At 41.2% G+C, this 16,639-nt stretch overlaps 1 protein-coding gene across 2 annotated transcripts in view; it reads left to right on the plus strand.

Annotated features, from left to right (window-relative positions):
- Positions 1 to 16,639, plus strand: part of LOC150079033 (twitchin-like) — a 2,795,346-nt gene that overhangs the window by 2,050,604 nt on the left and 728,103 nt on the right. The gene's annotated exons all lie outside the window — the stretch shown is intronic.

The following is a 16,639-nucleotide window of genomic DNA, read 5'->3' on the forward strand; positions in this document are numbered from 1 at the left end:
ATTTTGCCCTATTTTACAGTATGTATAATGTGTGTGCACACATATATATACAGGTGACCTCCAGTTAACTCTGATAATCCGTTCCAGAAAAACAGAGTGCTAAGTGAATCCGCACTAAGCGAGCGCCGCATTCCCATAAGGTAACATATGTATTTGTGAGTTGCGGTTGATGCCATACTTTATTTCCTAATCAATAATAAATGGTAGTGAAAAGATGTACAAATGTCAGTCAAAATATTTAATATTCAAATATTTGCATTCCATATAAAATATTCTGCATTCCATACGTATATAATTATGTGGTAACTACTTATGTATCAAAATTAGACTTAAAATTCCAATTAAAATCATGAATTTAATTGATTTTAATTAATTTAATTTAATTGATGAATTTAATCATGAAAAATGTGTCGATTTTGGGTTGTACTTTGGCTCTCTTCCTGGTAAAAGTAAAACTTTTACTTTTTTACTTTTTAATTTAAAAAATTAAAACTAAAAGGGGTTTTAATTTTAAATTCTCCGCAGCATTACCACCCAACAATAAAGCTTTGAAACTTGGCATGTTTTTCTTTCTTCTTTCAATATGAAACTTCTTTTAGGCATTCGTTTCCAAAAAAGTCCTGCTTCATCTATGTTAAAAACTTGTTGAGAAGTATAATACATAATACCCCTCTTCAATAATTTTAACAGATTCTTTTCTGAAAGTTTTCTCTTTAATCTGCACTTGCAGCTTCTCTGCAAGTGCAGATCAAGTAGCTAGAACACTGTATTTTAAATCTATTCAACCAGCCCTTACTAGTTTTAAATGGTTCCACATTATTTTTTTTTTAGGTGAGTTTTCTTCAGATCATCATATACGCTAATCTCTCTCTCTCTCTCTCTTTTTTTTTTTTTTTTTTTATATAAAATTTAACTTGACTGAATTCTGCATTGGATATTTATCTTCAATAAAATTAGTTAAAGTCTCTCCCTAGTTGCTTACATTGGAACAGCTGTCTTTCCCGCTGCTAAAATTAATTCTTTATTTTTTAATAAAGAATTTTAGTTTTTAAAGAACTTTAAAAAATAAAGAAATAAAGAATTGTTCTTACAGTTAAACTTGCCAGTTCTAAATTATTGCACACATCCGCTTGTTGTTGACTGGAATTGATTCGCTTCAAAATGTCTAATCTAATTTTCAAATACAGTCCTTTTCTTACAATTATAGTCTTCGTACTGTGTCCAGACATTGTTGCTTTTTCATTCTTATCTGCCATTATTAACTCTTCGAAAATGTAACTGCATTCGTTGCATTAATTATGATACAATGTTCGAGTAAACTATCCATTACGCAAGATGTCTAATACTGTACTGAGTGATGACTAGACTTTGGATAAATGCATATAAAGCAAATATACTATCCATTACGCAAGATGTCTAATACTGTACTGAATGATGACTAGACTTTGGATAAATGCATATAAAGCAAATATACTTGATCATTTTTTAAAATGATCTCGGAACTACGTAACAAGTCACTGTACTACAATTAAATTAGCGTGCGAGAAAATTTCACTGAGCATGGGAAAATTTCTCAAGTCAGCGTGGGAAATGTTTTAATGCTGTTTTGCTATTCATTTTCAAGCTATCGACTCCGTCGATTTCGTTAAATATGCCAAAAATGCAATCTGTAAAAGAGCGTTATAGTGATTTGTGACAGTGTTATAGTCAAATACAGGTTATAATATAAGAACAGCATTATAAAGAGGGCCTGCTGTGTATATATATATATATATATATATATATATATATATATATATTTATTTATTTGGAACCTAGTTCCAAATAAACTGTGATAAAATATTTAACTATAATAACTCAAAAATAATGTTCCAATGTATATACACCAACGAGCCAAAACATTATGACCACCTACCTAATATGATGTTGGTCCTCCAAGTGCAGCCAAAACAGCTCGTACCCTGTGAGGCATGGATGCTACAAGATTTCTAAATGTGTCTTGTGGTATCTGGTAACCAGCAGGTCCTTTAACTCCTGTAAGGTCCGTGGTTCAGATGCCACAGATCGGAGTTACTGTTCCAACAAAAACCACAGATGCTTGGTGGGACTGTCTGGGAGTATCTGGTAACCAGCAGGTCCTTTAACTCCTGTAAGGTCCGTGGTTGAGACGCCACAGATCGGAGTTACTGTTCCAGCAAAAACCACAGATGCTTGGTGGTATTGTCTGGGGAATTTGGAGGCCAAAGCAATACCTGGAAATCTTCCTCATGTTCAGCGAACCAGTCTTGAACAATCCGGGCAGTGTGGCATGGTGCATTATCCTGCTGAAAGACGGCACCACCAGAGGGGAAGACTGTTGCCATGAAAGGGTATACCTGGTCAGCAATGATTAGATACAAAGTACAAAGTATGTTGAGGGTCAAATGGCACCAGGAATTTCTCCCATCTCCGTCCGTGAGTGTTCGCTGTATTGAGGGACAGTACTCTGTCAAGACCAGAGATTTAAAAGTGTGTGGATCATGTGTTGTGCCCATTGTTCTTCCCAATTGGCCTTCGAGCCCCTGATGGGACCCAACGTTGTCCGTACTATGCCAACGAGGAGGCTGGCCAGGTGTACCTTGAAATTTATTATTCTCTGGCAGGTCCCGCCACCTAATTTCCTGGCATTTCAGCAGCTGGGTCCTAAAAAAAAAAAAAAGAAAAGATAATCGCAGTGGTATTATTGTAATTCAAGATCGCTATTAAGAGATAGTATGTGGGGTTTGTTTGCCGAAATGACCATGGGGTTGTAACCTAAAATGACAAGTTCTAGAGGCCTAATGGGGTGGGCAATAACTTTGGCGTTAATTTAAATTTGGATGTGTGAGGGCTTTCGCGGTGTATAGTCAAGAGAAGGGTAGGGAGACTGAAGGCTGGGGGGAAGAAAGAGAAGTAAGGGCCCGATAGGGTAGATGGCCCCTTCAGTCAGTGGGGCATGCCCATGCCCCACCAGAGGGAAATGGTGGGGCATGGCAGGAGGAGGAGGAGACAGCAAGCCATCTCCCCCCTGCCAAGGAATAGGAGTGAAAGCAGGCTGGTCAATGTTACCAGCCCAGATCGCCATATGGCTAGGTGGCAGCAATGTGCTGCAGTCATTTCTCTGAGCCCTTGCATGGTAGTCTTGGTGTCTTGATCAGGTTGTCAAATGCCTGTGCTGGATGAGGTTGTCATAGTGTGATTTCTTTTTAATTATTTTTATTTTTTTTTAGTTGGTCACTTCCATGTCAGGTCCAATTACCTTATTCATGTCATGTTCATGTGTTTAATGAGATTGTCACATCAGGTGGATACATCTGTGGGTTGTCATAGAGATTGTCACTTCAGGTAGACTCAGTTGTGAGGTTTACCTAATTCCTTGGTTATTTCACCCTGGTGTCAGTTCATCATCTGTGTAGGTTTCCATGGTTGTGTAAACTTTCTACTGGTCTGCACGGCATGGTTGTTTACTGCAGTGGTTGAGGCTGTGGGAGCATCCTTCTTCTTGTGAAGAGGTCCTGGGCCAGCTGTGCGAATGCCTTGTATGTGTCAACTTCAGTTATGGCGAAGTCTTCTTGATTACGAAGGTTCAGCTGTGTTCTAGTAATGAACCTGCAATAGAGGTCCTCATATAGTGGGCAACTGTACATTAGGTGCTCCCACGTTTCACACTCACCACAGAGGCGAAACAGCATATCACTCAGTCCAAATCCTTGTAGTTTGTCTCTAATGGCCCCATGTCCCATCAGCAAGTAGGTGGTGTAGAGTTCTGGTGAGAGCCACGGTGGATAATCCGGGTATACCAGCCGTATGTTTGGTAGAAATTTTCTAGTTATTGCACCTTTGCTGGAGATCTCCCAGCAGGCCTGCCAACCTGCTGGGAGATCTCCAACAAAGGGAATGCCGACCATGTGTCTGACAGACCACGTGCATGAGTGCCACGGGCCTGCTACTTAAGGATGCGTCATTGCAGTAATAGTATACTGTTGAAGAAGGAGACAGCAGTCTCCGAAAGCTTCAGGTTTTATCGCTTTTAATCCAGTTTATTTTAGATAATTTTATTGCTTCAGTATTTTTAACTATATTTTTAACGTTTTATCGTAGTTTATTTTATCGTAATTTATTCTAATATTTTAGTCTTCCGATAGTGTATTACAGTATATTTTATTTTTATAGTAAAAATTTTTAATTCCTTGGCTGGTGTTTGTCTTTAATTATTGCAGTATAGGCCTGCTAAGTTTGTTGGAGGTAAGCGGAGAAATGGTTCCTTTCTACTTTGGGATCATTTGATCCCAAAGTAGAAAGGAACCATTTCATAGTAGAGGCTGAGGGTTTTTCTCCTCAAACCCCATTCTTTGTATGTGATTCGCACAAAAAGTGCGGAGTATCCTCTAATTTTCCTCCGTAAGTGCATTATATGTGGTGTAAAACTCAGGTTCTTGTCTAGTACGACTCCAAGGTGCTTTCATTCGGTGGTAAGCTTAATTGTGTTACCTTCTATCTTGATTTGAGGGGGTCGTCTGGTATCTAGGGCTCCTTTTAATAATATAGATCTTGTCTTCAAGGATTTGTTTTCTACATCAGCATGTTCGGGAGGCAACTAGAGGGAGTAATACTCTTGATCTGATTATCAGTAGTGATTCTTCATGCATTAAGAATCTGCAGATAAAGGAACCACTAGGTGGCAGTGATCACAGTGTACTGAAGTAGGATTTACTCAAAGAGGTAACTACAATCAGGGGTAAAGGGAAGGGTTTTTGTTTTCGTAAAGGTGACTACAATGGTCTGAGACAGTATTTAAATTCTATACAGTGGGACCAACTGATGATGTTACCAACAGCAAATTCAAAATGGGAAGCATTCAAAGAACTTATCTTTGAAGCTACTAGGCTTTACATACCAATTAAGAAATATTGTTCAAGGTTCAAGGTCACTGATATACAGGAATTTTTCTAGCAGGGATAAGGAGGTGATTATTCCCTTGTATAAGCCAATGGTCAGGCCACACCTTCAGTACTGTATACAGGTCTGGAGGCCTCATTTCAAGAAGAATGTAGAGCTGCTGGAATGAGTACACAGAAGGACAACAAGATTAGTGAATGAAACAAAAGGTTGCTCTTATGAAGAAAGGCTTAAGTTTTGCAAATTACAGTGTCTGGAGACTAGGCAACGGCCAGGTGATCTGATAGAGGTGTATAAAGCCTTGAATGGTTTGAGCATGCTCATTGCTGATGGGATTCTTCCCCTTGCTCAGAATAATTACCTGAGAGGGCATAAATTCAGATCGTGGAAAAACAGATGTAGAATAGATCTCCGGAAATTTGCCTTTAGCCAGCAGGTAGTTGGTTGGTGGAACAGACTTCCATCCCTCGTTGTGGAAGTTGATAGCCTAAACAAATTTAAGGCTCAGCTGGACAGGTGAGCCTAAAAAAAGTCGGTTTTTTTTTTTTTTTTTTTTTGACTGATGCTGCATAAGCTTGCTTTCTTGCATCATATGCCTCTACTAATTAATGCTAATGCTAATGAGATCTTCAAGTTATTGTTGTTAGCCCAGTCCTCTAGAGTTTCTATTGCTCTGTTGGCGGTGTTCTCCAGTTGCGCCCTAGCCCCCAGGCAGCATCAGAACCACGTCATCCGCATAGGCTAGGGGAATGACGTTGCTGAGTTCTAGGTTCAAAAAGCCGTCTAAAACCAGGTTCCATAGGAGTGGACCCAGGATTGAGCCCTGTGGGCATCCTCTGAATACTTCTCTTGTTACTGAAGAATATGGTGCTCTGACTGTCACGAACCTATTCGACAGGTAGGATTTGATGACTTGATACAGATTTGATGGTAGATTGGCCTTCTGGAGTCAGGCCAGGACACTTGGCTACCATAAAGTGTCAGATGCCCCAGCAAAGTCTATTGCTATGACCAGAAAGTATTTCTGATTTGAGGTAGTTGCAGCATTAGTAATATTTTCCAGGACATCCAGGGTTGAGCATCCCTTCCTAAATCCATATTGTTGGGGTGACTGCAGGCCGGTTGCAGTGTAGTGGATCCCTATTCTGTTTCTTAATAGCTGCTCAAAGAGCTTGCTCAGAACTGATAAGAGTGCTATGGGTCTATATGACCCCGGAAGGTCCAGTTGTTTGTTGGGACTTTTGGGAATGAGGCACAAGTTTGCAGTTTTCCAGGCCTGGGGGAACAGGCCTTCTTTGAGGCAGTGGTTGTATAGGTTAAGAAGCACCTTTGGAATGGTTTCGATGGCTTTCTTGACAATCTTTCTTGACAAATAGGTTTAAGGCTCAGCTGGACAGGTATTTTGAACAAACAGAGGGGTGAAGTGGAAGTGGGGTTTTTTTTTTTTTTTTTTTTTGGCTGATGCTGCATAAGCTTGCTTTCTTGCATCAAATGCCTCTACTAATGCTAATGCTATCTCTGGCTCCAAAAGATCAGAACCAGGAGACTTGTTGTTTCTAATTCTCATGGCAGCTGTTTCCAGTTCAAGTTTGGTGAAAGGGTCTTCTGTTGCAGTCATGCAGTAGGTTTCATTGTCCGCACAGAGGGTTATCTGCTCTGGGGTAGAGGGGGCAAGATGGTCTTGAAACATGGTATCCATGATGTTAATAATTGTTTCCTGCCAGGTCCGGGTATAAGTACCCTGACGTGTCCTCGTCGCTGGTATGGTCTCACCCCTGGGGAGTTTTTTTGTGGTTACTCTGTATACCACACCCCAGGGGTTATTATTCACAGTGATAGAAACAAGGTGTTCCCAACTGTGCATCTTACGCTGGTGTATGGTTGCAGTGTACAGGTTCCTTGTGTCTCGGAAGTTCTGTCTTAGTGCCTTCACTTCCGCTGCCAGCTGGGAGCGCCTTGCCCGCTGGAAGAGTTTCCTTCTCCTGTGCACCTCCTGCCTAAACCTCTGTAGCTCTGGAGACCACCAGGGTACAGCCCCTGGGGTTGGGTTTTTCTTTTTAATAGAGGTGTTGGCAGTTTCAGTGATGAGACCAGCGACCGTCATCTGGTGCTGATCCGGGCTGAGTCCAATGATGTTCAGCGATTGGGCTGCTGTGGTCTGTGTGGCCAATCTGCCCTCTCCATGACACATCTTGGCTGTGCCTGGCTCACTGCTTGGTGTCGACTAAGGGAGCGTTGGAGCTCAAACATGATAGCCCTGTGGTCCGATGTGGTCCAGCTTTCTTGGACGGTCCACAATGTTAAGTGGCCAGCGAGGGATCTGGTAGCCAGAGAGACATCGATTGTGGCCTACCCCATCGAACTGGAGAATATTGCCAGATTGTTTGGCCGGTTGAGGACTGTGTATGGATATTCGCTAAGTAATCTTCAAGTCGTTGCCCGTTCTGTACTCCACGTCTATCCGTGGTCTCGCTGAACCACTCTGGAGACCTGCAATTCACATCCACTCCCACGACAATCTTACTGTTTGGGAAGTCTGTCTGGAGGCTTCTCAGATATCTGGTTACTGGTAGTATATCTTCACCTGAGTGACAGTATAGTGATACCGCATAAAATTCACCAGGGGCATGATAATATGGGCACATGCAGCCCAAGATGTGCAGTAGTTGGTTAGTTTTGTTGCTGTTATATTTGGATTCCGAATCAATATGCAGGCCCAGGGTGTTTCTCTGGTATCCTGCACTATCTTATAAGCCAGGGGGTAACCCCTGACCTCCTTGCGATATGCATATGGCTCCTGGATGAGGAATATGTCGAGATTTGCCTCGTTCGCCTTCTTTGTGAGCTGCGCCACTACTATTTTGGACTGTTGTGCGTTCGTTCTATGAATTTTACCCTGTTGATGTTATAGGATTTAGGGCGTGTGGCCATAATCTAGTCTCATTTGGAAAGTGCTCTTTGCTTTACAGTACACTGGACATTCGCTGTCCCTAATTGAGTGCTCTGCTGGTAGTTTAGGGAATTTGCAATTTATACAGGTCAACGGCTTGTCTTTATTCGGACACATGTTGAAGTCGTGGCCACGTCCTGCACAGTGGCCACAAGTGAGTTGGGTTTGAGCACAGGTATGAGTGGTATGCCCAGACCAGCAACATCTGAAACACTTAGGGACAGCTATGTGCTCCCTAAAGCGGTGACTGCCCCAGTTTATAAACACTTTGTCAGGCTGGCTAAGTGTGCCCCAGGCCGCTGGTGACAACTCCACGACCCAGTGGTAAGTATTTCCTGTTCTGGCTTTCGTCTTGAACTTGGGAATGATCAAGTTGGCGAGTTCTTCTTCCGGATGTGCGTACTGGAGGTTTCTGTGATACAGCTCCTCCTGGAGAGCAGTTGGTGTCAGATCATTGTCGAGGTTATATATCCTTATGATAGGTCCTTTGCATCTAGAGTGTAGGGCTTCAAGTCCGAATGTTTGAATCTTCTCATTTTTAGGATTTTTGTTGCATCCTCTTTTGTTTGAGTCTTGATGATAATCCCTATGTTTCTGGTCCTCCTTACCGATTTGATTTTGGTATCTCTGAAGTCGTCTGCCAACTTTGTGACCTGCATTTCATTGCTGTAGTCGCAGTTGGAATTGGGTCAGCAATCGGTCAGGTCCTCAGCGCTTGCGCATATGAGGGAGCGCGCTGTGGCATTTGGTCTGGTCCCCACGGATTGGAGGACCTCCAGTTTTGCTTTAGCTGTTTCGCACTCTAGGTTGGTTTGTAGTAGGACTGTCTCCAGCTTTGTCCAGATGGACACTATTTTTCCTCGAAGTCCAGTAGTTATTCTGTTGCTGATATCTTTCAGGAGGTTCTCTAACGTTGTTCTGAGGGAGAGGGTCTTTTCCAGTACCGTCCCATCTGGGAGAGTCGGATCTAGCGACTCTATGTTTTCTTCCTGCTTTACATTGTTGGTATTTTCTGCTTGAGAGCAGAGGATGTTCTGACTTCCTCTCGTCCCTTGCTGGCTTCTTGTCTCTCTGTTGCTCTATTCAACAACTTGTTTTTTATTATATTTCCGCTTGCGTGTTGGGTTCGTTTCCTCTGTATACTCAAGCTGCACAGTTTCCAATAGAGTACTACCTGCTGTTTCCTGTGGAGCAGTGTTTATTTGGGCGGTGTTGCTATCAGTATCTTGCAGCATCTTGCACCAAAATTCGGATTACCGAGCTATTCCAGATAAACGAATGTAATGCATACCATTGTGGAAAATGATTCACAAGATTGCAAATGGTGTTGACTCTACAAGTTCGTAGCACAAGTCCAACCCAAGATATGGCGTGTCAAAGTTTCAGCTCAGCCCCACAGGTCACTGAGGAGGGAGGGAGAACACCGGGACCTGGGACTACCTTTAGTAAGTTTGGGGTCAACAAATACGATAGCGATGTTATTTCTGTCTATGGTGCATGGTTATCGATCGCATCTTTAACATTTTAGGTTCAATGTGGAGTGGGTGGTGGGGGAAGCACATTATAAATTTAGAAATCATTGTTCAGTAACTGTAGTGAACTTCTTCCATTCGATGACCAGAGGAGAAAGTTGCAGCAGTGGGTGGGAGTGGGGGAGGAACAATCACTAACCTTGTTGCCACTTGACCTTGTCAGGAGTTTAAATGATGTGTTGCCTTAAGCAGAATATCGCTGGATTCGGCTGCACTGAATCAACATTAAGCCCGCTGTTGGTTTCGTCTCTTAATTAACTGGAATATGAATGCTTAAAATTTAGATTAAACATATTTTCATTAGCAGACACTATCTACAGGTTCTAGTTCTCATAAGCTTTCTGTCAAATTGTGATTCAATATATAACACAGGGGATCACCCTCCCTAGTCAAGAGCGCAGTTCAACCATGGTGGCAGGGAAATACGTGGAATGCCACTCTCTCCAATGCTAGAACAATGCCGCCATGGTGAGCTGACACATTGTTGCCAGCGTTGAATCAAAAACGAGTTGAAAAACACTATCTCACCCAATAAAACTGAAAACAAATCTCACAACTGTGATCCACTGGTGTAGGTAAATCCTTGAGTACACAATTTAATTACCATACTAAACTTAAAACGCATAATCCAGACACATTTTCATGGAGTGATGAACGGCACGTGTGAGTAAGAAGGTGGCCATTTTTGGTCTTCCAATGTTTATATAGGTGGTAGACGTCAGAGTGTCCGGCACATGGATGACTGGACCCAGAGTATCCCAGCAGAACATTGTCCAAAGCATGTCCCCGAATGCCAAACGACTGATCATAGCGATATTTCCAAAGTGATTTGAAAGCATCTTTTCTCTAAGCGACAGATTGTAGAGATTGTTAAAACCCTTTCTTTATAAAGTTATTTAATTTTGGCCTTTTCTAAATAAAGAAGTAAGCTTCATATCAAGGAAGGAAAGACATCTTTCTTTTGTATGTATATATATATATATATATATATATATATATATACATATATAACCAATTTCTCTAACATATCGCTTGGTCACTGGTGGAACCGCTCCTGCTTCCACGTGGCAGGGATGGTAATCTGAGTATAATTCAATACTCAGGGCAAAAAGGAGCAATTATGGATCCATTAATATCACCGACTGTAGAGCCTACGTGCTCTCATGAACTTGAGTCATCTCAAGCAAAAAGAATCAAAAAAGATGATTCTTCACATGACCTACCTGCTTTTTTTTATTTTACACTCGTTTTCAACGAAACCTCTTAGTAGCTTATCACCATTTCTTGTGCAGAAAAGCATAGAGGCTATAGTAAGTACTCCCAAAATTGTCAAACGCCTTCGCTCAGGAGATCTTATAGAGACTTCCAATCCTAGTCATTCTAGACAACTCCTGAAGCAAACGACATTCGGAGGCCTTCCCATTTCGGTAACCCCGTACAGAACTTTAAACACCTCAAAGGGAGTCATTTCAGAATGGGACCTCCTTAATGTTCCCGAGGAATAAATTGCTGAAGAACTTAAGGCACAACGTGTTGTCGGTGCTAAGAGAATTATGACCAAACAAGATGGTGTCCTTACATCCACAAGAAATGTTATCCTTACCTTCAGCAGTCCAAATCTCCCAGAATCAGTTAAAACTGGCTACCTTTTCTGTAAGATCCGACCATACATACCAAATCCACTTAGATGCTTTAAATGCCAGAAGTATGGTCATTCTCAAACAGCATGCCAACGTAAGGCAATTTTCCCCCTGTGTGGCTCATCAGACCACTCCCAAACGGAATGTACAGCAGCAACGCCAAAGTGTCCCAATTGCCAGGGTACTCACCCTGCATATTCTAGAACTTGCGAATAATGGAAAATGGGAAAGAAAATAATGAAGTACAAGGTAGAGAAAAATGTATCATACCAAGAGGCACGTTAACAGATATTAAATGTGATGCCTGCCAAAACATATTCCAATGCAGTCAAAAACACTAAACAATTTTCAACACAGACTTATATTACTATTCCTCCTAAATTATCTCTTGCTCAGTGGGCTAGATCCATCCTTGTGGATGGTGAAACACTGACAGCAACAAAGACAAAGAGTCCATCAAATTTTACTAATACAAAGTCATCCAAGCCAAAACAAGACTTCCCAACTCAGGCACATTATCAAAGTAGAAAGATGCTCATACACAAAATAAACCAACTGAACGAACTATGGAAATCAATGAGAAGTTAGATAATGAAGATGCTGTTCTCCTGCTTCATGCTGATGATGAGATGGATATTTCTCGCCCAGTCTTTTCAAAACGAAAGAAATATAAACAGGATCGAGGGAAAAACAAATGATCAGAGCAATCCACCTAACCTAAACCCAAGTAATGCAGAAAATTATTCAATGGAATTGTAGAGGACTAAGAAGCAATCTTGACGAATTAAAATACTTAATGCACCAGCATGATCCTGCATGTATTTGTCTACAGGAAACCTATTTATAATCAAATCATACCCCATACTTCTCACGGTATACGCTATATAGATGTGACAGATGTTCTGAGTCTTTGGCAAGAGGTGGAATAGCAATATTAGTTCATAGTAATGTACCATCAAAACCTGTTCAGCTTTCCACTAATCTAGAAGCAGTAGCCATTCGTATTGTTCTTGGAATTAATCTCACTCTTATCTCCATTTATATTCCACCAAGCGTTTCATGTTCCATTGCAGAACTTGACAATTTACTTAATCAACTGCCCCAACCTGTATGCTTTCTAGGTGATCTAAATGCTCATCATCCTTTGTGGGGTTCCCCAAACATAGATCGTAGAGGGAGGATGATCGAAACTGTACTTGATAACCATCACTTAACACTACTGAATACCGGTGTGCAAACTTATATTCACTTGCCTACAGGATCAAGCGCTGCTCTGGATCTGTCCATATGTTCCTCGTCCATTTATCCTAGCTTTGATTGGACAGTATTCTTCTGTCCTTTAACTGACCTTCACAACAGTGATCACTTTCCTATAATTTGCAAAATACAGATGATACAAACTATACATCTAACCAAAGAATTACATGGAATTTTCACCGAGCTAACTGGGAGAAGTTTTCAAAAACAGTGCAATTTGATAACCACTTGATTCTTACTGCATCTATTAATAATGGCACTAGACATATAGTAGAAGAACTACTTGGAGGTGCTGCCAGCGCAATACCGAAAGTAAACCTTACGAAACAAAGATATAATAGTTGGTGGACAAGGGATTGCTTTCTTGCCAAAATAAAACAAAACAAAGCTTGGAACATTTTTTGCCGAAATGCTACAATGGAGAACCTTATAAACTATAAACGGCTGAAAGCTGAAGAACGCCGAATTCGTAGAAAAGCTAAACAGGATGCGTGGATTCGATTCAGTTCTACCATCTGCAGAAACACTGACCACAGAATAATTTGGAGAAAGATCCGTATCCTCAGTGAAAAGTGTCAACAAACCAAAGCCCCAATCCTGTCCTGGAAAGGAATAGATATTTCTTCTCCAACTGATATTGCAGAGGCATTAGCAGAAACATTTGCAGTCACTTCATCATCTCAATCTTACGAAGACTCATTTACACAGAAAAAAAATGTCCGTGGAAAAATATAAAATTAACTTTGTTACAAACCAATCTTATTCTTATAACCTTCCGTTCACTATGAATGAACTCAACGAAGCTCTCCAGAATTCTAGAAATAGTTCTGCTGGACCAGATGGCATTTTCTACATAATGCTTTGCCACCTCAACTCAAACTCAAAATCTATACTACTGAAATTTTACAATAGAATCTTTGAGGAGAATGTTTACCCTGATACATGGCATCAATCAGTTGTGGTAGCCATAGTGAAACCCAGGAAAGATGCTGCCTCCCCCAATAGTTATCGTCCTATATCTTTGACCAGCTGTTTAGGAAAGATAATAGAAAAGATGGTTCACAGGAGACTTGCCTGGATTGTTGAAGATCAAGATGCTATAACATGCCATCAATTTGGTTCTGCCGTAACAGGTGTACAACACAAGGTTGAAGCTCACATTTGAAATGCTTTTCTTAAAAAACAGCACATGGTAATGATAACTTTTGATATTACCAAAGCATTCGATACAACCTGGAGATATGGAATCCTCCAAGACTTATACAAACTTGGACTGAGAGGTAACCTGCCTAGATTCATTCAGAAATTTTCTTCACCTCAGGACCTTTCAAGTAAGATTCCAGAATGAGCTGTCCAAAATTCACATGCAAGAAGCAGGAGTACCTCAAGGATCGATTTTAAGTGCCACACTCTTTGCGTTATGTACCAATAGCATTATAAGAGACATCCCAGCTACGGTAGAAGTTTATATGTATGCAGACGATCTTGCTATTTCCTGTCAATCATCAAACATGGCTACCATTGAAAGACAACTACAGATAGCAATAAACAAAATTTAAACTTGGACAGAAAGCAACGGCTATCAATTAACCAAGGGGAAAACAGCAGCAATACACTTCTGTAAATTACAATCGCTTTATCCGGAACCTGTATTAAAACTGAAAGGCAGAGAAATATCGATGACAGACTCCATAAGATTATTGGATCTGAATTTAGACACCAAATTAAATTTTCGTAAACATGTAACCTATCTATGAACTATGTGCCTCCAGAAACTAAACATCCTTCGTGCAGTATCCTCAACATCTTGGGGTGCTGACAGACAGCCATTGCTGAATTTATATCATGCTCTAATCCGGTCACGATTAGATTATGGAGATATAGTATATGCATCAGCTAAAAACAGCGTCTTACGGTCTGTGAACACCATTCAACATAGTGCCCTTCGATCAGCACTAGGCACCTACAGAACCTCGCCAGTACAGAGCTTATATATAGAGGCACACGACCCGCCGCTTTATCTTAGAAGACAATGCTTACTCTGCCAATACGCTACCAAAATAAGAAGCTTTCCAACTCACCCCTGTTGGGTATACCTCAACCAATTTCTATGGCCAACACTTTATGAATCCAAGCCTAATCAACCCAGACCAGCTGGGATTCGTCTTCAAGAAGTAATACAAAAGTGGAAAATCAATCTCAATAAAATTGCGAAAAGTGCAAATATGCCTTTGCTTCCATGGAATAGACATGATATAAACATTGATCTTTACTTCGCTCAGTGGTCAAAAAATACCATGCCATCACTTAACATCTGACAGTTACATGCCAACTATACTTCGCAACACACTGGGAAACTCAATCTATACGGATGGCTCTAAGTCCCAATCACATGTAGGTGCAGCAGCCGTGTTCCTTTCGCATGTAATTTCAAAATCCCTTCCAGTTGAGTGCAGCATACTATCTGCAGAACTGTATGCTATACAGGTTGCATTAAGTGAAATATGTCAACAGTCGTCCCTCTCTGTCTTAATATTTACTGATTCGCTCAGTGCTATCTCAGCCATACAGGATATACAACATTCTCACCATCCCCTTCTACAAGAAATTAGCTTTCTTATATACCGATGTCAAAAAAAACACTCTGAAATAACTCTTTGCTGGATTCCAGGATATTCTGGAATAGAAGGCAATGAAAAAGCAGACAATGCAGCCAAGTCAGCATCAGAACTATCAAACGAAACAATGATAGTACCATACACTGATTTCAGAAAAATTATTATTAGAGCAAGTGATGATGAATGGACTCAAATATGGGGAAATCAAGCTAATAATAAACTCCAAGAAATAAAACCGAATCCAGAAATATGGAAATCAAGCATCAGAAAAAGTCACAAAGAAGAAGTAATGCTTGCGAGACTATGAATTGGCCACACTCACCTTACGCATTATCATCTACTAGCTAATGAGAATCCCCCTCCCTGTTTTCAATATCAAGTTCAGCTTAGTGTCAAACACATCCTATTAGTATGCCCACGCTTCAGAAATTCCAGACCACTTTGCTTCCAAAGTCTATGTAATAACCAGAATCCACCTACCCTACAACAGATATTAGATAATTCTGCAAATCTAGAGGAACTATTTATCAAATTGAAAAATCCTATTTGACAAACAAATCTGAAAATAGTTACAAAAAAAAAAAAAAAAAACCTGGAAAGACACATCTTGGCCTTGATGCCCTTGTGTCTTAAAACCCTTAATCAACAACAGCCCAAAGCATGACACTGCCGCCACCAGCTTGTTTTTGTTCCACGGTGCATCTAGGCACCATCACTTCCCCAGGTAAACAACGCACATGTACCCGGCCGTCCACATGGTGCAACAAGAAATGTGATTCATTGACCCAGATAACCTTCTTCCAATCACTCAAGGTTCAGTTTCGATGCTCGTGTGCCCATTGTAGGTGCTGTCACCAGTGAACCATGGTTAGCATGGGCACTCGGAGCAGCCTGCAGCACGCAGCCCCATTTTCAGCAGGGTTCAATGTACTGTGTGTTGTGACACATTACTCCCATCACCAGCATTCCAGATACTGGCAATTTGCACCACAGTTACCCTTCTGTTGCCACGTACCATCTGGAAGAGCCTTTGCTCAGCTCAAACATAGATGAGCCATGGTCATCCAACACCTCTCTGGCGGTTGATGGGATTTCCCTCCTTCAACTACTTTTGGTAGGTTTGTTTGTTATTTTGGAGCATTAGCAACTAAGGCCATATTGCTCCGGGGATATGCGGTGGTCATTCCTTGACCTTTCCGCATCCTCCGTATTTGGTGGTGATGGGCTCGAACCCCGGTCTAATCAAGAAGCGTGTGGTACCCACTGCTGCTCCTTCCCACCTGGCTACGGAGGCGCCGCTTTTGGTAGGTACTAACCATGGCTGACCATGAGCATCCAACCAGCCGTGCCGTTTTGGATATGCACTGACCCAGTTGTCTGGCCATTACAATTTGGCCTTTGTCAAACTCGCTTAAGTCCACTGCCTTTCCCATCTGAAGAACAAGAGATCTGAAGAACATATAACACTGATTAACGGAGCTCAGTATCGGGTGTTTTTATATAACATGTCCCAGCCCACGCATGCACCTTAGTTCACCTGCAGTTGCTTCGATTTGCATCACGACTCTCTGGTCATAATGTTTTGGCTCATTGATGTATGTATTTTATTCCCACCCCCACGATTTCAAACATAAGAAGAGGTTGGTTTCTGAAATTCTATACTCTGTATATGTAATCTTTTTTTACATTAAATTTAATACCTTTTCTGTTGCTATTATTTCTGCT

Source organism: Mastigoproctus giganteus, chromosome 10, assembly GCF_048544385.1.
Source record: "Mastigoproctus giganteus isolate SK-2022 chromosome 10, ASM4854438v1, whole genome shotgun sequence".
NCBI classification, from domain to species: domain Eukaryota; kingdom Metazoa; phylum Arthropoda; class Arachnida; order Uropygi; family Thelyphonidae; genus Mastigoproctus; species Mastigoproctus giganteus.